Below are 24,245 nucleotides of genomic sequence, written 5' to 3'. Positions count from 1 at the left end.
TGATGGTATTGGACCATAGAAGGTCAAATACGAAACAAATATTGTTAAGTTTATTGGTTTTCAGTTTAAAATTGGAAATTTCAAACAACTAAAGAGTCATAAAAAATCTTGAGCCCAACTCAGAAAAACTGATCGAATACGAACAAAATCTAAACCGATCAGAACTGACTGATTTCGTTTTCTTTTATTTTGACACTAATCGGTCTGAAGTCAACAATCGCTTCGAACCGGGTAAGACATGTCGTCCAATCTGAGTGTATGATATCCTATAATTCCAGTCCGTATACTAAATCGGTGAAGAGGTTAACGCAGCTCAACAACTTGAATGCCATGACCTCAAATCATCAGAAGGGTAGAAAAGTGAACTTTAAGTTCAACCTCCAAAAACATCCAAAAGAAACGCTCTCGGAAAAAAAAAATCTTATACCCGATCTTTGTGGACGAATATAGACATAATAGAATCACTGCTGTTTGTCTTTCTATAAAGCGTATGCTTTAAATATGACTTCTAATTATTCCCGCTAATTATGACTCAGACGTTATCATTTGAATTTTTTCTAAGATACCATCTGCTAGCACATGATGGAATTTTTGGAAGCTAAAAAAAGAAGCATAAACAATAATAATAAAACATGACATATATTTTAAACAATGTATCGAGATTTAAAAATCATGCATCACTTTTTAACTTCAATGGCTTGACGTATTGAGAGAAGTTATTGGTTTTATCAGTTATTTCGAAATTTACAAAAGCATGCGATTTTCACCCTAATAATAAAAAGGGGTAGGATGCATCAATGTTTGTTAATGATGAAGAATCAAATAAAAAAGATTTGAAAATTAAAAGTTTTTTATATACATATTTGTGATGTCGTAGATTTGTGATGTTGATAAAAGATAATAAAAGCTGTACAGGCTACGTAGGTGATATCATAAGGCCAATCCGTCATACTGGGTAAGTAAAGCTTTTAAAGGCATCGAAAAATGTAAACATTTGTACATCTAATGCTCGATTTTTCAAATTTTCTATGAGATACTTCAATGCATTTTGAGCAAAGTCAGTGCTAACAAATTTATTATTTTGGTGATTAGTTACCAATTTCTTACAAAAATCTAAATAAACTTTAACGATCATTGAATTGATTATGGAATTCGTTACTTCACGTTTCGATAAACTTATTTTCAATCATCTTCAGATCTTCAAAAAAAAAAATTTTAAATTAAAAAAAAATCATACTGTTGGCACATTTACTATATCCCCAATTTCTCTGCTTGGGTTTCAGAAAAAAACTGTTCCTGACAGGCATGGTCCTAGAACTGGCTTCGGGGGAGGTGATCCAAATTTTCAAAAATCAGTCAATAAAGGCGTGAATATCTGGCGAAAAAACCTTAATTTTGAGAAAGCGAGTGGAGGGAGGGTGAGAAGGGGGGTCCTAATGGAACTTACACATTTACAGCACACTGTTCGTCATATTCACTTTAAATTTCATTTCACAAAATTGGAAATTTGAAAATTTTTAAATTGAAGAAGAACAGTGAAAACTTTTAACAAATTTTCTTAATATATCTACTTATTTTAATATTCTTTAACACAACTAATACACCCTTTTTTAAAACAATCCGCGAATTTTTAATATTCACTGCGATTAAATATTGGTAAAAAGATCATTTTCGTCATTTGTTTGTTTGAATGTCTAGAAATTAATAATGTTCGGCATCAAAGCGCTAATCGCTAATTTGTCTGCTCCATTTTTGTTACATAATTATCGTTTCAATTTATATTTTCACCAAACTTTTGTACTCGCAGATAAAAACGTCACCACAAGTAATCAGTCAAGAAAAAATGCTGATACATGTTTTTTTCTAGTGTCTGGCGTTAAATCGCTAATCGCTAATTAGTCCGCTACTTTTTTGTCGTCAAATTTATTTTCTTACGGGATTTCAGTTGAAAAAAAAAAGGATAAACAAACTTCTACTAGGTGCAATTATTCAAGCAGGAATGCTGATAAATGTAATTTTCTATAAAGTGATGGAGTTTTTTGAGCCGTTAGTTCTCCAGAAATAAAGATAAAAAATAAATATTAAAACGAAAATGTAGCGGTCTAACTAGCGAATAGCGTTTTAATGCCGACCTCTGGAAATTATCACTTGAATAACTCTTTAAACAATCTTTCGATTTAAGTTTCATTTCATAAACGAATAATACACACATTTAGGTAGAAGAAAATGTTAAAAAAATCTTCAAGTTATCTACAATATTTGCCCTGAGCATCTTCATATCAGCGCAAGACTTTCACCAAAATATAAATGATTCTCATTTTGCTACAATACGTTTGAAAATCCACACATTTGTTTGAGAAAAGTGCCTTTTAATGATTGCTATTAGTTTACAACTGAATATTTTATCATTTTCTTGAAGTATTTTCTAAATTCTGATTCGAAAACAATGTTTTATTATTAATTCTTCTATTCTTCGATTTCTAAAAATTAATTTGATCCTAAAATAAGATTATTAAAATAAAATTCTTAGGAATGATACTTTTGGAACTTTATTTTTATCGAAACAAATAGTAACAATTTTGCAAAGAATAATTAACGAAAAAAGTGGAAAATCGTATTTTTTTTTTCATGCACTCGATATTCCCCAACTATTTGTATATTTTAAAAATAAAAAATGAAAATATTGAGTGGGTTTTAATTATTAAGCTGGATTTCTACTTAAAATTTTAAATATTTTTGTGTGAATGAGCTAAAAGCAGTATCGGCGATATAATTGGTGTAAATCTTGAAATTCTGCCGTGTTGATCAGAAATTGTACACATATCTTCTGAATGTTCAACTTGAGCAATGACCTTTTTCCGAGAAAATAGTCGACTGATGACGGGAAAGTTTAATCACTGGGTTTATCTTTCCTGAAAAATTAAAACAAGGGCAAGTTTTTGAAGAACGGAGAATAGATTTTTTTTTATAAAAACAATTAATCATTATTAAAATTATTTATTATGATAACAGCTCAAAATATATGAGGTTCTTGGAGCCAAAAGGGTGGGGTATAAGTGCATTTTAGCTTATGAAAGACGTAAAATATCGCAGCAAACAAGCCTTTGAAGGATAAATAAATAATTTATTTAAAAAAAGTAAGTTAATTTCGAGAAAACACAATTTAAATTTGATGTTTTCGGCCATTTCGCGTATATTTGTCTAAAATTTATATTTCTCTACCAAACGTTAAAGTATGTAAATAAAATTTGAAAAATCATCAATTGTAGTTTTAATTATGAAGAATCGTTTGGAATTATTAAATCAAAATTGATAATTTTTGCACATATACCCCTTGGCTCTGAGGGCCTCATTTGTAAGTACTTACGTCGAGGCAAATACAATCAAAGCTCATTTTCTTTTAACAACGTTCTAAAATTAACATCTTAAACAAGAAAAATTGTTTTTTATTGTAGAGGAAAGCGCAACTTATTTCAGTTTTTGAGAGCTGTACTTGTTCGATCTGAGCTTATTTCCTTCTTGTTTTTTTTCTATATAAGCGATTACAAAATATACTTCATAAATGTTATAGATATATTCCGTCTATAGAAAAAAGTTTAAGGTATTACTAATAACCGTATTCACTTCCATATTAGACTTTTTTTTTTCAAATGTGTCATTCTATTGAAATTGAAGAAAATGAAGAAATAGTAGCTCAACAGTTGATGTAAATACAAAATGCACAACCATTTGCTGATTTATTTTAGGTTGAGATATTATGTAGCTCAAATGTATGAAAGATACAACAAAACTTATGTGTGAATGGATAAAACCGACACTTCGTCATTCGACACGAGCGTGTACGCGAGCCAGTCAGTCAGTCGGCGAGCAAGCGAGCCAGCCGAGTAGTGCGTGCGATTCCCGCGGCTGTAAGTGATTCTGTGGGCCACCAGTGCTAATTCCGGGCTTCAGAGCTCCGGACAGGTCTGCACATTTGGCGACCGTGACAGGTAATTTTTCAGAAACGAAACAGAAAAAGACGAGAAATTAGAACAAAAAGCGAACCAAAAAAAGAACAACCAATGCGATTCACGTTAAATTAATTTTCATCAAACGAGGTTGAAAACCAAACAGTTTATTATTTACCCATTGCAAAAAACAGGAAAAATGAGTAGTTCGATTACCTAACATTTCAAAACTTGTTTAAGACAAGCAACACTGTTGGAAGATTTTCGAAAGCTATTTCGGTCAAAGTGGAAGAAAGGCAACGTGCCATTCGGGAATAATGCCGAAAAGAAGAAAATCACAATTCAGATTAATTTTCAAGTCCGTTGAGAAGAGAGCTCGAAAAAAATAATAAACATGTTATGTTAAGCGAGTCAGAAGGGCAGCTTTATTATGTTCACAACTTCAAGCGAGTTGAGAGGACAGCTTGAAATTGGAAGGCGTGTTGAGAGGACAGCCTGAACATATTGACGTTAGTTTCAAGCGAGTTTAGAGGACAGCTTGAAATTGAAAGGCGAGTTGAGAGGACAGCCTGAGCGTTTTGGTAACAATTTCAAGCGAGTTGAGAGGACAGCTTGAAATTGGATGGCGAGTTGAGAGGACCGCCAGTGCATATTGACGAGAATTTCAAGCGAGTTGAGAGGACAGCTTGAAACAGAAAGGCGAGTTGAGAGGACAGCCTGAATAAATCGATTGAAATTTCAAGCGAGTTGAAAGGACAGCTTGAAATTGGAAGGCGTGTTGAGAGGACAGCCTGAACAAATCGATAAAAATTTTAAGCGAGTTGAGATGACAGCTTAAAATTGAAAGCTGAGTTGAGAGAACAGCCTGAAGAAATCGATTGAAATGGAGAGAACAGCTTGGGATTTGAAACGCGAATTGAGAGGACAGTCTTTAAGTATTGTCAGAAATTTTGAGCGTGTTACAAGTATAGGTGGAAATTAAAAGGCGAGTGGAGAGGGCAGCCTAAACGTATTGATAAAAACCAATTCAAGCGTGATGAGAGGACAGCTTGGAATTGAAAGGCATGTTGAAAAGACAATTTAAGTATTGCATCTCATTGGAAACTAAGCGAGTTGGAAGGAAAGCTTGAGATAAGAACGAATTTTAAAACGTATCGATATTATAAAGGGATTTATACTAAAATATTTCATTTCATTTCAATGAAAAAAATAGTGATAAAGCAGATAGGAGAGTACAATACTTAACGAGTCGAGATAACGGATCGAGTAAATACGATAAGCATTCTTGAATTGAAATAACAGCAAGGTCACGGCTTAAAGCTTGAGATATGAATAAGATTTGCAATACAATTGAATACAAAAAAAGTGAGAGCATATTTATTGGACAGCTTGAAATTGAAAGACGAGGTTTAGAAGGTCTCTTGAAAAAAAGGAGTCAAGCTGTTTGGTTGAACACAGTAGATGGGATACACTGGGCAGCTTGCAGGAAATGTATGAAACAGTTCCTTTACTGATTTTCGAATTGATCGATGAACACGTCTTGAGAACGGACCAATTGGTGTTAGAAATTGCACCTTGCATCGAAAGTAAGATTTTCCAATGATTATCTTGCAAAGTGAGTAAGAAATTACCTTAAACTATCGTATTGCAACCTAAATAGCATTAAAAAGTCTGTCAATAGAGTAACAAATGATGCCAGGTCTTTCGTTGGTTTTTTTACCTCTCATTAAGATTTATGAATGTGAATCTGTTTTATGTTTGAGAGTTCTCTAAAGAAATTGCGAGAGTGTTGAGATAAGATAACCTATTATGCATTATCACTCTAAATGCAGCTCAACATTCAAATACCTTGCTTACATACTCTGTCAATTCCTTGAGTTTGCGGTCTTGAAAAAATTTGAGAAAATCCATTTAAAATGTATGAGATAGTATTTTTTTTCAATATTTTCAATCACATTTTGTTTGGGATAGGAGGGGGATGTGTGAATGGATAAAACCGACACTTCGTCATTCGACACGAGCGTGTACGCGAGCCAGTCAGTCAGTCGGCGAGCAAGCGAGCCAGCCGAGTAGTGCGTGCGATTCCCGCGGCTGTAAGTGATTCTGTGGGCCACCAGTGCTAATTCCGGGCTTCAGAGCTCCGGACAGGTCTGCACAACTTATATGGTCAGTAAATCCGAATTCAACACTATAGGTACCTCAACAAAAGTTATTTGGTGATAATCGGTCCAGCGAATTTCAAGTTACAGCTGTTTTAGTTTGGCGAGTCGACTGTTCTTGAATCTTAAGCCTTTAAGTGATTAATATACTCTTTTATTTAACAAACAGCCCCACGGATTGTAAAATTTTGAAAATTTATAAATCCCACTCCTACTAGGAAAAGTTCTAAAATTTTATAGAAATTCCAACATTGGCGAGTATTTTGTAACGGTTTTTTGCTGCTTGGGGGTGGTCACTCCCATCACCTCCCCCCCAACCCTCACATGAAATCAGTTCTTGTAACCAGAATTTCTTTGCAACTGTGCATTTAATTTGCCTGATATAAAAGGATATACTTAGTTAGAGTTATTATATAAGAGGAACTCAGATCCAAAAGGGCTTTAAAAGCCAAAAAATTCGACATTTTTAATTCTGTGTTTTATGGTTTTTTGAGATTTAAAGAATTCCATTTACAGACTGTAACGCTCAAAAGAAGAATGCAAATTTTCGAAAATTGTATGGAAAATGGACAGACACAACAACTTGAAAGCGTCTTTTTGTTTGCAGTCCTTTGGCTCAAAAGGCCTTATTTGTCAAATATGACATTAAAATCTTAATTCATAATTCCATCATCATCATGTTCCCAACTTGAAAAATTTATAAAAAAAATACTTATTCTCAATCTATATTTTTATGAATAAATTTTCTCGGATGCTAGGATGCCAAGTAAATGTTCTCTGAAAAAATAGATCAAGTATCTAACCTAATTTTTCAAATAACAGTTTTAAAGGAAAAATTAGAATGAAATATTGAACCCTCAAGTTTGATAAGAAAAGTGGATTTTAATCGATAATGAGGGTTCAAAATTGAAGCATGATTTTGAACAAAAATCTCAAAATAGCATTTTTGAATGCTGTTGGAGGAAAAGGGGTGAGCTCCAATGATACGTTTCATTGGGGAGGGGGAGTACGCAAAATTTTACACCATGTTAAGCCAATTTTGCCAGATCCGAGACGCAGATCAAAGCAAACTGCGGCAAAGAAAGTGAATAAAGTGAGGTAACTGTACAAAATCTGATGGCAGACGTCAATTGAAAAGCTCGCCAAGTTGGACTTGGTCGACCGAGATCTTAACTGAATTTTTTTTCTGTCTTTTATACATATTGCAAAATTGAACTTCAAGAAGAAAGATACTTTGATTTTTTTTAAATAAACTCATAATCGATTTACTCGCAATTTAGTGTGACCACTTTTTGATTCGAACACGCTTTCAAGTATCAGTTAATAAACGTAGAGCAATTCGTAACATTGCAATTTGGCATCAGTTGCTTGTTGAGAATTTATGTAGGTTTAAAAAAAAATAACGTTGCAAGTTGACGGAAAAGAACTTTTGTTTAATTTATTGCGAATAACGTCGAAAAATAATATGTTTATATTAGTTCGAACCTTAAAATATTGAAATTTAAAAATAAGAAGTATTGTAGAGGAAGTGTTGGAATAGATGTTAATCTTAGTGTTACGAAATATTAAAAAAAGGGATAATATGCAGCATCACGATTAATAACATAATTGAATACAATATCAGTTTTATATTGCATTTAGGTTTAAGTACATCAGTTATCAAACATGGATCCTACTCAAAACTAATAAATATGAAAACTTGCAAACGCCATATCTTCAAAACTAGAGATGATAGGCAAAAAATTCGAGTGCCAAACGCCAGTAAGGAAGCCCATGAAAAACTTCTCAATTGAACGGTCAAAAAAGCCCTGATTGGAGAATATAACGCAGATCGAAGCACCAATGTCCACAACATTCATAATTCTAAGTTACGGTAGTCATGGGTAGTCCTTCGCCTTTGCCTCAAAATTCAATGGTTACATACAAAGGATTTTTCGCTCTACAGAATCTCCTTTGTCAAATTTTACGCTGATGACTCGCATCCTCACAACGATATAATCAAAATATCGAGTATAATCGTTACGTTTTCAATGGATTACACTATTTCACGGTGTCTTTTTTAAACAATAAAAAAAAAGGTAAAACAGCATCGCTGAAAGTATGCAAAATTATAGAGGAGACTCTTCCCTATCCAACGCACAGTGGTCCAAAAAGGCCTAATGTGGAACTTTTTTCCTAGTTTTTTGTTTTTCTTTTTAGCTGTGGGTGTCTTCAGAACATTTACTATGTTTCAAAAATCAGTCATAGCCTGCTATGATAAAAATTAAAACATCAACTTTTATATTTGAGGAGATTGAGACAAAATTGGATGTACAAAGTTGAAGATATCATAAAAATATGCTGAAATAAAGAGGGCTCTATCATTATACAGTGCACATTTGCACAGTTTTTAGCTGAAAACATACTTAAAATTTGTTTTTTTTACTCAAAAACTGTGGTTAGTTTCGAATTAACACTAATATGATGTTCACAATATTTATTGAGAAATTCTGCACTAGATCTTAAATTTCTACGATTTTTGTTTCCAAAGTTATCGCAATTTCAAGTTTTATTTTATCTAAATTTTGCGTGTAGTAAAATGGGGCTAGTAGATTCATAAACAAAGTACCACATCTGGAAGCTTGATTCAAATACTACAAACTTAGCCAGAAACTACTTGTCTCTACATGTCCGTTTTAGAGTACGGTTGGCATAAATATGTTGAATTCTTAGTTTTTAACGAGAAAATAAAAATAAATTATATCTTTCAAATCTTTTCTATCTGTTTAGGTGTCTTCAAATGAACTTGCAACGTTAAGAGGACTATTGAATGGTATTTTTTGAAGAATATTTTATGACACTGGTTGTAATTTTTTTTTTAATTTCAAAAATGAGTTGAGTTTTTTCGTTAAAAACTAAGAATTTAACAAATTTATGCCAACCGTACTCAAAAACGGGCGCATGGGGAGTAGTTTCTGAATAAGTTTGTAGTACTTGAATCAAGCTTCAAGATGTGGTACTTTGTTTATGGATCCACTTGCCCCATTTTATCCAAAATATTCGCAAAATTTAGAAAAAAAATATTAAAGTTGAAATTGCTATAACTTCGGAAAGAAAGATCGTGTAAACTTAAGATCAAGTGCAAAATGGGCGAATTTGGTGTCTCAATAAATATTGTGAACATCATATTTTTGTTTCTGCTAAACTAATAATAGTTAAGTATAATATACAAATTTTAAGTATGTTTCAAACTAAAAACACTATAAATCTGCATTGAATAGAGATAGAGCTGTTATTATTCCAGCAAAGTTTAATACTTTGATGATATCTATAACTTTGTACAACAATTTTTAAACTGCGACCCAGAGATGGGTCTTGACTCAAACATTCAGTCAGCGAAACTTTTTTTTTGTAGAGAAATGAATCCAACTGTGTTAGATGAAATTTCGGGGACTAGATAAGAGAAAATCGATGTTGAAAAACATGCGAAAAAAATTCGCCTTGTCTCCCGGTAGGATTGGAACCCACATCTTGCGCCTCTCCGGGGCCCATGTATTAACATTCTACTACAGGAGACCAACCTGGCGTATGAATATTATACTGGTTGAGTGTCGATGTCTATCTGAATGAAGGGAATAGTTCTCCCATGTGATCATAATAATTTTTCTTGGTCTATTTTGTTTCTATCTCCTAAAACATAGTGTTTTTATTTCATTATTACTTTCACGTTATGAGGAACGGTCTAATTTAGTAAATATTCTGAAGACCCCTAACAGCTAAAATTAAAGAAAAATGCACCAGGAAAACAGTTCCACTGTAGGCCCATTTGGACCATTTTGCACCGTACTATTCTGAAAAAAAAATCGATAGGAATTTCTGGAACAACTTCCTTTTATGAAAATTTGCGAACAAAATTTTCGAGCTAAGAACTTTAAATTTTACATTTTTTAGCTTAGCTCTCTTATAATTCCTTCAAAAGAAAAGTTTTGGCAAAAATGTTAAATTTCGAAGCAAATTTGAAAATTAACAATAAAAATTATCTATACTCAGCCTTTAAATTAACTGGCAACACTGTAGCAAAATAACAAGGGCACACCAATAAAGTTGTATTCTATATGATCACTATTATCGAAGACAGAATGTTGTTTCGAGTTGAGTAAAGAAAATTCTTTTTAAAGTTAAATATAAAGACACCGTTTATTTCCAAGTTATTTGGTCTGAATTTCAATATTTAGGGTCGGACGACCGTCCTACCTAATCCTCGTATGCCAGTTTTTACCTCGATCTGATTTATTTTCACAATAGGCATTTCTAAATTAGAGAGCGTTGAGCATGGGCGTTACTCCTTAGTGTTAAAGGAAAGGGATGAAACATTCATATTTGTTATATGTAGATTGTCTAATTTGAAAACAGTATTCGTAATGATCCACGAACGACGCGACGCTCCGAGGGAAAAAATTTTAATCTTCAGGTATTTTATGGCAACATGAAAACAATGACTATCATATCCTGCGTGCAGAAAAGAAGTTTACAACGTAATTATTCACTTAAAATTAAATCGCTCTAACGCGACTATCAGCCGAGAAACCGCTCATTCCCGAACTATGTAAGTAAATGAAGCAAATAACCGCAATGAGAAATTAAATCCATTCAGCTCCAAGCCCATTCTAGCATAATAGTAATTTTCCACCTGAGAAATTGTCTAAAAGCTGTTCAACCTGTTGACTGACTGGGGTGGATGGATGGCTGGATGAATGGTTGACTGACTTAGCAGCAGATAGACGATGATAAATGCAAACTGCTGGTTGCTGGTAGCTGTCGGTGTCTTAAGTTATGATGCCACAATAATTCCGACCATCGGAATGACCACCATCATCATCATCTTCGCCTTCGTCTTATGGTCAGTCATTCAGAGCCCCATCGAAAAGAGCAAACCGTTCGGATGTTAACTAGTAACAGTTATTATGTGAACAAGTGTCCGTTTAGCTCAATGTGCTGGACTGGAACCTAGGCGGGGCGGGTCTTGCTCAAGACTTGAGCACACACAACACCTTCCCTGCTTGGAGGAGCCATCATCTTAGGATTTTTCTCTACATACATATATTGAGTGATTGAAGTAGAGCGCGTGAAGGTGGTCGTCAAACCTACGCCTCGCTGTTGACTTTGTGGCCAAGAGCCCTAAGCCTGCGTAATCTTTGAGGAAAATGGGGAGGGAAAGGAACTGATTGAAGCAGAAGCTAAATAGTTACGCACATAGCACATGACACCATGCATCGTTGGGGCGGAAGAATCATGACAGAAGAAATCCTGCCTCAACTGGACCGAACAATTTCTTCAGCCACAGCAGTTCGAGCGCATCAACTTGGATTATGTCTGTTGTGATCGTACGCATCAGTTCGTATAATAAATATACCCACTCGCTACTCCACACCCTCGACTGACTTGGGTGGAATTGAAAGACTCTCTCCATTCGCTGAAGAACACTCAAAGTTGGGTCCGACAATGTTTGTTTACTTCGCTCTCCATCACATCAGTAGTCAGAGTTTAAAGTGGTGAATTGTGGCCCATTCATGTGAGAAACAGAGTAAGATGTGAATGGGAGTGCTGCTGCAGTGTTGAATAGTTAGTTCACTTTTAGAGTGAGAAGGTTCATTTCAATTGAGACAGGTGAGATTAAATTACGCTACCTCATAAAACAAAATTACTTTCCGAAGCTAGCTGACAATTAGGAAGTCACAACACGACAAGTTGATTATGAAGTATGATCAACTAATTACTGAATAATTAGAAAAGGCTTTAATAAAATTATAGCTATTATAGCTTTTTCGAAACAGTTTTAAAGGGGTTTCGAATCAAAAAGTGGTTAACTTGTTTTCGCCGATTTTTTTTAATAATTCATATAAAACCTAAACACCCCTTTTTTTTAGGTGTATTTGTGTGCAGAATAATGCTTCTATTTGGATTGTAACATTAGATCTTTAGTTATCGAAACGGCGTCCACGCAAGAGGAGTTACGAATTAAAATTTTGTACGAACATGCGTCGTGAAAATCCAAACTTCACGCACGCAGAAATAGCAAAATCGTTGACCGTTTGTTGACAACTAGGAAGTCTGGATCTGTGGAAAATCGAAAGCCGGAAGCCGCAGTCACGAACATAAGAATGGATAGTGCTTCCAAGCCAAGCCCAAACCTCTCCGTTAGAGATGTCGCATATAAGTTGGGAATATCGTCTACAACTGTGCATGAAGCTAAAAAACGATCGAGACTATCGACTTACTAGAAGGTAGTGATTCCAAATCGCAAGTATAGGTAAAACCTTGCGGCTAAAACAAAATCTCTGACATTGTTGACAAAGTTTGATTGCGTGGTAAGGAACGATGAAATCTTCGTCAAGGCAGACTTAAGACAGTTTCTTGCACAAGAATATTATACAGCAACCGCAAGGGAAAAGATGGCGACATTTTCAAGCATATTAAACTGCCAAAGTTTGCCAAGAAATATCTCGGTACAGGTGACTTAAAAAGCGACATTTTCGTTGCAACCGGGACCGTCAACCAGAAAATTGACGTTGAAGAGTGCCTTCAAAAGCGTTTGCTGCCTTTCCTGAAGAAACATTACTTGTCTGTGCTGTTTTGGCCGGAGTTGGTATCCTTCCGTTATGGAATAAAGGCCATCGAGAGGTATGACGCTAACAAAATTTAGGTTATGTCCAAGAGAGGATTACAGTGGAAAAACTTCGCGAAATCGCCAAGTCTCTCCAGCCAAAGATGGCCCTTCTGACCGGACGGCATTCCGAACGTTGCAGTGAAGGACGCGATCAGGGAGTTCCCCGAAATGTTCCGGACATCGTTGAACCGATATGTTACGGAACGGGCGTTCCCCGACACGTGGAAGCGGCAGAAACTCGTCCTTCTGCCAAAACTGGGTAAGCCTCCAGGAGACCCATCGGCGTATCGGCCGATCTGTTTACTATCTCGAGTCATTGAGTGGAGATGTCGGTTCTCAAGTCGTTAGAAGAGAGAGAGAGTTCAGACGTCGAGTCGTTAGGATGAGAGGTTTCGCTGAAAATGGTCTCGTAATGAGACCACCCCCCACTATTGAAGCATAGAGTGTCAAATTGTTTTAGAGGGGAAACTAGGTCTGTGGCTCCAGGTTAAGTTTAGGGAGTAGGAGGTTTACACAAAGTATGTAATGAGACTTCCCATTTTACCCATGGACCCAGAGTAGTAAACTGGGGAGACGCGGTGGCTCACCGTGCCTTGGAATACAATCCGTAAACCGGGATTTATCACCTGGGTAATCAACCAATAAAAAAAAGGTTATGCCCAAGGATAATAACCCACCCAACATTTTTTTTAAACCTGTAGCACCTATATCTTAAAATATATTTATAAGGTTTTTCTGAAGATTTCAATGAAATATGATCGTGATGAGAAAATGCGAAGAGAGTTATTAGCTATTCAAGATGTTTACCAATAATTTTTACTTCTTAACTTAAATTCAAATGAACAATAAACTCATTCTCAAAAACATTTTTTATCCGAAAATTAAAAACAAATGTTACTTTGATTTATCGGCCTAGCGGTGAAAAGTGATGTCCTTTTTAGTAGGGACATCTAAAGATTATGAATTTTTTTTTTTTTTATATAGATGGATAGAAGGTTAGAAGAAATGAAAGATGGTGAAAATGAGCGGGTAGAATTTGTCTAGAAGCATACCATCACATACCAAATTTTTGTTCCTCACGAGCCTACTACTATGAAGTGGTAGATACAGATAGAGTTGCATCTACCACCACACATTAGTAGGCTTAGCGTGGTCCGCCCCACAAGCGAGAACTTGTAGTGCGGACGAACAAAAAGATGGTATGTGATCGCTCAGATAAGCTCCCTTTAACTCAGAAACGCATCTATCGATGTTTAAGTCTTCTCAGTTTGTTATCTTCGCATTCGTTACATGCGGGGTTTGCATGCGAAACGGTACGGTCGATAGTCTGATAGTGACCAACCACCGATGCTATGATGTCGTGTTTTTTTATTTCTTTTTGGCCAAAGTTATTTAATTTTATGAAGAGATTAACCACCGTAATTTTTGTTTGTTACTTTGATTTATCGGCCTAGCGGTGAAAAGTGATGTCCTTTTTAGTAGGGACATCTAAAGATTATGAATTTTTTTTTTTTTTATATATAGATGGATAGAAGGTTAGAAGAAATGAAAGATGGTGAAAATGAGCGGGTAGAATTTGTCTAGAAGCATACCATCACATACCAAATTTTTGTTCCTCACGAGCCTACTACTATGAAGTGGTAGATACAGATAGAGTTGCATCTACCACCACACATTAGTAGGCTTAGCGTGGTCCGCCCCACAAGCGAGAACTTGTAGTGCGGACGAACAAAAAGATGGTATGTGATCGCTCAGATAAGCTCCCTTTAACTCAGAAACGCATCTATCGATGTTTAAGTCTTCTCAGTTTCTTATCTGAGCGATCACATACCATCTTTTTGTTCGTCCGCACTACAAGTTCTCGCTTGTGGGGCGGACCACGCTAAGCCTACTAATGTGTGGTGGTAGATGCAACTCTATCTGTATCTACCACTTCATAGTAGTAGGCTCGTGAGGAACAAAAATTTGGTATGTGATGGTATGCTTCTAGACAAATTCTACCCGCTCATTTTCACCATCTTTCATTTCTTCTAACCTTCTATCCATCTATATAAAAAAAAAAATTCATAATCTTTAGATGTCCCTACTAAAAAGGACATCACTTTTCACCGCTAGGCCGATAAATCAAAGTAACAAACAAAAATTACGGTGGTTAATCTCTTCATAAAATTAAAAACAAAAATTAAACAATTTCAATGCATTTTTTACCGCTTTTTCTTGCGTCATGCAGGAGAGTTAGAAAATTATTTAAAAAAAAGTGTCCTATCGATAAAGAAAGATATCGATATGTTTTAAAAACGAAAAATGTTTAGATTCTAAGTTAAGTATTCAATGATTGAAAATTTACAAAATTGGTTGAGTACATTGCCAAAAATCTTGGAATAACATGCCACATCTACCACAATTAGACGTAAGTAATGACGATGTAAATCATCAAATGCAACAGTTTCAAGTTGAACATCCATAACGATGTGAGCTTTTTTGGCCTTGTTTTATCAATCAAAAGAGGAAAAAAGCAAAAACATTCAATTCTTATGCAATAATGTTATTTTTTTGTTTGGTACGACATTAGAGACCGCTATGAAATCTTAGCCAAAAATACTGAAGTTTGGCACGCTGTATCTCAGAAACCACTGGACCAAATTTTACAAATTTAGTTTCTTGAGTTACCTAAAGTGTTGTGTTTAATTTTGTAGAACACTGTTTCATTATTGAATTGTTTTTAAATCGAGTTATGCTTCCAAGTGGAGCACAGTCGCGGCAACCAAAAAACGAGAATTCTAGTATTTTACCCGCATTGTGTTAACATAACACTATGAAACATTTTGGGGTTATTTGGTGGATTCGCTATTTGCTAGTTTTGAAATACACAAGAAAACAAATTAACCCTCAAGAGGATTTTATCCAATCTCATCAAATGGTTACTTTTTGCTAGTACCTACTATGGAATTCTTCACAAAAATTTTCATTTTTGATGTTTCGAAAATAAAATATTTTTTATATGGCTCATAGATCGTAAACATTCGGAATTTTTCTTAAGTTTCTTCAACAAAGTTTAAAGATAAGAATGAGAACTAATACCACCACTAAAATGAATAATAAGTTTTTTTTTCTTTTTTCTCAGGGATTTTAAACCAAGTTGGTTTATTCATCCCGAAGTGGAAAAATAAGTTTATCTGAAAAAAACTTGTCCGGGGTCTAAAAATTACAAAACAATAGATGAATTTCATATGACTTTGTTAGTTCATTTGTGTATTTTATTTAGATTCACAAGTTTACTAAAGACACGAATACAAAATTAATTATTAATTATTCTATTCTGAAAATTTTCTGGCTTTCTTTTTGTTATTTCAAAAAAAAACAATGCATGATCCGATTGTTTTCAAATAGTTGTTCTCTAACCTTATCTACGTCTTATTCGAAGAAAGTATGACAAAATAATGGACTATTAACGATATACTAACTCTAAAAATACGTTTTTTTTAATGAAAATTAATGATTTATAAGAATTTTACCAAATTTATTCTCATCCGGTGGTTTGTGAGTTTTTTTTAAATTATACTTTAGTCTCTAGGTTCTGTTGTTTTATTCAGTGTTTATACTTTTGATAGCCCTGCTTATTATTTAAAACACAGTTCCATAAGTAAACGAAAAATGTTATTAAAAAATTACAAAATGGGAGGTTAGAGGTTCTTCAAACCTTTGAAATAAGTAAATTACAAAATAGCTATTATAAAAAATAGTTGGATTACCAGAATTACTTAAAAAAAATGAACAAATTTGACAGTTCAGTTTGTTCATCAATTGTTTTACTTCTGCTCTCGTTTGTAAATTTGTAAATATCAACATAATGAAATTCTAAACGGCTTTCAAACTTAAAATGTAGTGTATGAACATTATATTGATGTTTCAAAATTTAAATAAAATTCCTACATTAAATTCGGTATGTACTTCATATTTCAGGAACTGGATAAGCTGGATCCAGTTATTAATATTTTCATATTTTTTCGTTCTTCCTAGATTAAGGTCACCAGAATTTTTTCCAGCATGTATCCGGGTCGGATAAATCCGGGCAATTTTGTCTAAAACCGGAAAAATCCAGACATTTGATTTCAAAATAGACGACTAAATATACGGGCATATTTTGTCAAAACCCAGAAATTACTCAACATAAATCAAGAAAAAAAATTAAAAAAAAAATTTACCTCAAAACTCATCGACAGATTTTAAATCGTTTTTAGGCTTCTAAAAACCTTTCATGATTAGTTTTATAAAACTTACTAAGAAAATTTCGTTTGGAGGTGTAAATAAATAATTTTTACAACACAATTTGTTTTTTTTGTTTTGTTTGAACAATAAGGAGATTGAATTCGGGCAAAATCCGGGCATTTTTCAATGAAATCCGGCAACCAAGCCGGGCCGGACTGTTTTTTAAATGTTGAATAAATTATCCAGGCAAACCCGGATAAAACCGGGCAATCTTATTCTCTAGATGATGTCTGCAACTAGTTTGAAGACATCAAAACAAGGTCAGATAAATTCACGTCTATGAAAATGGTCAAACAGACTTTCAATAGGAATTCTTTAACAAAAATGTCAATCAAATTAATCTAAAAAAATAACACCTTGTTCAAGATATTTTGGAAAAAGAAGGATTTTTGTAAAGTCCAAATTTCTAAAGCCGTGACAATTTTTATAAACTTTTCCTCAGCAAGCTTGTGAAACTAGATAAAATTTACATATTTTTGAACAAGCAACGTCATTTGGACTGGTTCTGGTTCTGGTTCTGGTTCTGAAATTTTGAAGAAATTTCCGAAAACTTGTAAATTTTTTAGCATTTCATTATTTTTAGACAGCGGTTAGGTTTTTTTCGATAGCTTTACTTTACTTACTCATAAACTTTTTGCAAATTTTTCTACAGTTTTTTTTAGCAAAGTTATAGATAAAAACAACCACTACTAAGGTTATTTTTTTCTACAACTTTGCAAAAAAAAATCCTGGTTTTTTTCACACGTATTTACATGTACTTCAAAACTAGCGGTGAGAGTTTCCAATTTAAGTGTTGTACTTTGAAATAAACCCTAATATTTTTCAACATTCAAAGACAAGGATTTTTTATCTATAATAATTTATTCGAAACACGAATATATATTGTTAGGGTGTAACAGTGCATTGTTGAAAAATTGTAACATTCTTAATATTTAAACCATTGCTTCAAATTTTTGCTATGCATCAAGTTGGAAATGTATTAGTTCATTACTTTTTAAAGCAACCGTAACATACTCAAGCCTAAAAAATTGTAATTCGGAATTTTCAGTACCTATAAATGAAGACCACTAATTTAAAATTTAAAAAAATTGAATTTCGAAAGCTCAGCTTAACAAAATAGTTTTACAAAAAGTTCGTTTGATGACAGAAAGTTTCATTTTTGTTGCTTTGATGCTTCAAAAAAGACACCGAGTGCCGTAGGTAAAGATGATTTTTCGATTTATTTTCAATTGTTTCATTGTCCTGTATTTAGCTTTTTGCCTTTCTTTCAGAAAGGTATAGTTATCGGTCGATTTGGGAGATCATTAATTATGGGTCTTAGATATACCTTTATAGGTACCTATCGAATCAGCTCGACGAGTTCTGATGATGTCTGTGTATTTGTGTGTATTTGTGTGAATTTTTGTAAACTTTGTTCTCGAAGTTTTTGTGAAACTGAGCAGTACAATAAAAATGATTTTTATTTTGAAAAATTTGATTTTTTTTCTTCTTCAACCTATAAAAGAAAGAAAAAAATACAAAATAGTTTGAAAAATTTTTTTTTCATAGTAAATATCAAAAATCATCACTCCAAAAAACGTGTCAATTTAGCTTGCTAGCCACAACCAGCAATCACTAAAATCAAGATTATCGTATATATGACGTCAAATTATACGTGACGTCATAGATACGCGCTTGCTATCTAAAAGTATGGATCTGTCGATGTGTGGGAGGGAGAACAGATAGGCTTCACTCCCCCTCAGGTTTGATATCATCGTGACAGAAACCGTGTTGGAGGAAAACGACAACTTAAGATTTCCCGGCTAAACGTTAACTTTTTTCATATTAATGGTTCAGTTTGCAACCGAACCATTCCAAAAGTTTCGGAACCGAAGCTCCAAATTATTAAACATTAGCTGGTTTTCTCCAGTATGACCCCGTAATCATTGAAGTCGTTGACGAGTACGTCATGCCCACACTGCATGGTACGAAAGCGATAGTAAATTCGAGACTTCAACTAACATTATATTCAAGCACAGATTGCTCTGAGAAGGGGAAAACAACACGGGTACGCGGACGATGTATGCACATCCTCTCATCTTCTCATGTGCCGTTCGTGCTTACGAAGCTTTTTCTTAAGCAGCAACGAGAGGAGAGTATTTCGCCCGTGGAAGCAAATTCAATCCAATAAGACAAATGCTACTGAATCCTCTCGAGCTTTAAGCTCTCGGGCTTGTTTTTTTGTTCCCTTTTCTCTTCCTCTCTTCAGATCTAACGTTGCGTTGTTGTTGTTGGGGTTGGTGTCTAGAGAAAAACGATGACGGCTTGGAGGTCAATCTGAACTTTCACTTGCTGAAGCCAATGGAAGATGACAACCAAACAGTAGCGCCACCAAGCCCTCCATAGTAGAATTTGAAGCATTTGGGATTTTTTTTGGAACTTGCATATAATGCTTAAAGCTAATAATCATTATTGACAAATTTGAAGAAACAGGAAAGAACTCCGAATTAACCATTTTCGCCAGGTTGACCAAATACAAAAATGACAAAATCGACAAAATTGACAAAATTGAAAAAAATTGATTAAATAGACCAATTTCACTAAATTGACGAAACTAACAAACTTGACATAATTCATTGATTTGACAAAATTCTCTTAGTTGAAAAAATCATAAAATAGAATAAAATTTATAAAATTGACAAAATCGAGAAAATTGGCAGAATTGATCAAATTGACGATGACAAAATGGATAAAATTCACTGAATTGACAAAATTGACAAGATTGATAAAACTGACAAAATTTACAAAATTAAGTTTCCCAAATAACCAAAATTGACAAAATCGACAAAATTCACAAAATATACTAAATTGACATAAATGACACAATTTAAATTGAGGTAATTTCAAAAAATTACGAATTTGACAAAATTGACAAACCTGAAAAAATTGACTAAATTGACAAGATTGATAGTACTGACAAAATTCACTAAGACAAAATCGACAAAATTCTTAAAATTCATAAAATAGACCAAATTGAAAAAATCGAAAAAGATTTACAAAATTGACAAAATCGAGAAAACTGGTTAAATTGACAAAATTTGATAATGACAGAATCGAAAAAATTCAATAAATTGACCAAAATGACAAGATTGACGAAATTGACAAAACTGAAAATATTGACAAACTTGACAATTTTGACAAAATTGTGAAAATTTACAAAAGCGACCAAATCGACAAAATTAACATAATCGAAAAAAAACGACAAAAATGATAAAATCGGGAAAGTTGGCAAAATTGACAATGACAATATCGACAAAGTTCACTAAATTGACAAAATTGAAAAGATAGACATGATTCACTTAATTGAAAAAATTAATAAAACTGACAATATTTACAAAATTGATAAAATCGACAAAATTGATAAAATTGACAAAATTGCACAAACTGACAAAATTGAAATAAAATCGAAAAAATTCACAAAATTGACAAAACTGACAACATTGCCTAAATTGACAAAATTGCCCAAATTAATTTTTTTAACAAAATTGACATCTTAACAAAATTACAAAATCGACAAGATTGATAGTACTGACAAAATTGACTAAGACAAAATCGACAAAATTCACTAAGACAAAATCGACAAAATTCACAAAATTGACGAAACTAAAAAAATTGACAAAATATACAAGATTGATAAAACTGGCTAAATTGCCAAAATTGATTAAATTGACAAATTTGAAAAAAATGACATAATCGGCAATTGATATTGACAATGACAAAATCGACAAATACACTTAATTGACAAAATTGATAAAACTGACAAATTTGACTAGATTGACAAAATGGACAGAATTGATAAAACTGACAAGATTGATCAAATTGAAAAAATGGACAAAATTGACAAAATTTACATAATTGACAAAATTGACCAAATCATGAAAATTGAAAAAATTCACAAAATTTACAAAATTGACAAAATTGACAAGATTGATGAAACTGGCAAAATTGACAAAAATGACTTAATTGACAAAATCAATCAAATTGTTTATTGTTTGACATCTGGAAAGTATCTGATCGGATTATCAAAACCAAACTCGTGGCCTCCTGATTATCTTTGATTCTTACACAAAATCGAAAAAAAAATACAAAATTGACAAAATCAAGAAAATTGGCAAAATTGACAATGACAAAATCGACAAAATTCACTTCTTGACAAAATTGACAAGATTGACCAAATTGATAAAACTGACAAATTAGATCAAATTGACAAAATCGACAAAATTGACATAAATCACAAAATCGACAAATTTCAAATTTATTGCTGCAGTATTTTTGAACAAGTCACAATAAAAAACCTTATCAAATTGAATGCAGACTTGAAAAATTATGTCACTAAATTGAACATGTATACATTTTAGGTGAAATTTATTATTTGAACCTAGATAGGAAGATGACTTTTCAAAACATTGTTAAATTTTCTTTTATTTAGGATTTTCAAGAGAATGAAAAACAATCAGTGCGAAATCTGAAAAATTATTCGACCTGCCTCCACTGGTTAGCTTTCAAAATTAAAACATTGAAAACTCAACCGGTTTTTCTGAAGGACGATAATACCATATTTGACTAAGAGAAATCGCGTTTTGGTTACGTTCATTTGTTAAATAACCATCTATTCTTGATGCCTATTGTTAAGCGGGCCACAGATTACGCAACATTTGTACAAATGCGTTGAAATTCAATGAAATTTGATAAAATTTTGACGCTGTCAACACGATTTGTTTGAGTAAAATCGGTCGGGATCGAAATATTTTGTACCTACAACCCATTCTCCCAGCCGGGGTGAAGTTGGTTTTTTGTTGTTGCTTTTTTCGTCAGCAATCGTTTGTGTTAGCGTGTAATACGTTTGTATCATGTGTGGGCGTGCATATAATTTTGTATAGTCGCGTAATCATCGAAGATGTAAAGGCTATGTATGAAATACACGGTCCGCTTAAGAAATGGTGAAAATGTACATCTTATTTAACATCCGAATACCGAAATTGATACTAGAATTGAAACGCATAACTAAAATTCATTATAAGGGATTGTACCCAGGGTTGCCAACTATTTTTCAGAAAAGTCTGGAAGATTTTTAAAAAATGTCTGGAAATTTCTGCAAATGTCTGGACACCTAAGTTTTGAAGGTGGTGACCTTTTTTTTTTGGTCCCCAGATCTCAATGTTAAAATAGTATTTTTCTGTCACTATATCAGTCACGTGCTCTGTCTGAGTCTCATTTTAACATATATCCTCAAAGCATTCGCCAAGGTTTCGAACCCTTATTGAATTCATAGTTCATAGGTTCTACTAATCATTTCCTCAGGGTGGCCACTCGAAATCCATTTTGGATTTCCCGCATTTTTCCCGACTTTTTCCCGCATGTTAACATTAAATTCCCGATTTTGTAAAACAGGAAACAAAACAAAAATCCGAATATTTATTTTTGAAACCACCTACCTAGACCTAGATTTCTAAGATTTGCCTTTGTTTTTATATTTTTTTCAAAAATCGTCCTGAATTTCCCGACCATGTAGAAACGTGTGATGGAAAGTATGGTATTTTTAAGTTAAAAATTATCGTTCTTTGAAACTACTATTTTGAAGATATTTTGCTCAAATCCGACCTTCATATAATTCAATATCAAATAAGCAATTTCCAATTGCTTAGCACCTGCTTTGACATGTTTTGTTCCAGATTTCACAGGATCCAAATATCTTTGGTAACCAACGCCCTAGCAGCGACAAGTCATCTGATGTCCTTTCTATTCTTTGAGACATTTTGAATATCAGAGAAACCCCTATCTGAAAAAGACCTCGTAATACATCATATGGTAATATCATCTGATTGGAAATAATCGATTCAAAACATGAGGGGTATTACAATGGAACAAATATAAGGAAAATGAAATAATCGCTCTTGGAGTATTCGACCGAATATTCGTTTGGCCGAATAGTTTAAAAGGTCTATATTCGGTATTCGGCCGTTGGCCGAGTACAAATTTTTTCGTCCATTATGCTTCCTCTCTATGAGCGTCGGATAGAAGCTTCAATTGTTTCGCCTCCTCGGCCGCCTCTCGCTTCCGATTTGCAATAGTTTCTATAACAGATTATTTTCCTTTTTTTTTTGTTTTAATAGGACTAGACATCTCTCGAGTGAGTATAACGAGCATACTGGATTAACGATTTCGTTACGGTTATTCCCGTTGTTCAATGAAACAAGTTAAAACTAGTCAAAACCGATCCAACACGGTAGGAGGATCCATTTCGACCTGGTAGAAATCGGTCGAAGCCAATCGGAAAGAGATTGATGATCAACTGTGAATCAATTTTTACTTGTTTCGCCTTTTTCGTTCAAACTTCATTGAACAGACTTTCACCGAGCCAAAAATTCCCGACTTTTCGGGAGAAATTCCCGGCTTTTTCCTGCATTTTCCCCGGTGGATTCCAAATCCCGTCTTTTTCCCGCATTTCCCGAATAGGTGGCCACCCTGTTTCTTGCCATATTACACCATGACTTTTCATAGAATCTTAAAACAATTTTTGTCCAAACACAAAAGTCTGGAATTGTCTGGAAGAAATGCCAAAAGTCTGGAAGTCTGGAAACCTAAAAAAATGTCTGGCAAAAGTCCGAAAAGTCTGGAAGATCCAGACAAAATCTGGAAGGTTGACATCACTGATTGTACCATGAGATACAACCCCCAAATCAAACGACTCAGGCCTAAGGACTAGACCCTCACATCGCTTATTTCTATAGTGATGGGTCCCGTCCTTCGCCCAACGATAGATTCTCATGCACAGATTTCTCTGAGAAGGGGAAAACGACACGGGGGCCACGGACGATTCACGTACACCACAGGCCGTTCGTGCTCAGGGAGCTTTTTCTAAGCACGAACGACAGGAGAGAATTTCGCCCGTGGAAGCAAATTGAATCCGCCTTGCCAGGTAAATTTTTTGACGTTTCGGAGTTAGGACAAATGTATGGCCGTTTTCAAAAGCTTTCCAAAAGCTCCCTAACTAATCGAAACTTTTCTATGGAGGACATGGTGTCGCTAGTGTTTGCTTAATAACTCAAATGCTACTGAATCCTATCGAGCTTTAAGCTCTCGGGATAGTTCTTTTGTTCCCTTTTCTCTTCCTCTCTTTAGATCTAACGTTGCGCGATAAACTTTTCGTTCGCATCGAAAAACCTGTGCAATTGTTGCGTTGTT

The sequence above is a fragment of the Uranotaenia lowii genome, chromosome 2 (assembly GCF_029784155.1).
Source record: "Uranotaenia lowii strain MFRU-FL chromosome 2, ASM2978415v1, whole genome shotgun sequence".
Taxonomy (NCBI): domain Eukaryota; kingdom Metazoa; phylum Arthropoda; class Insecta; order Diptera; family Culicidae; genus Uranotaenia; species Uranotaenia lowii.
This window is presented reverse-complemented; position numbering follows the sequence as displayed.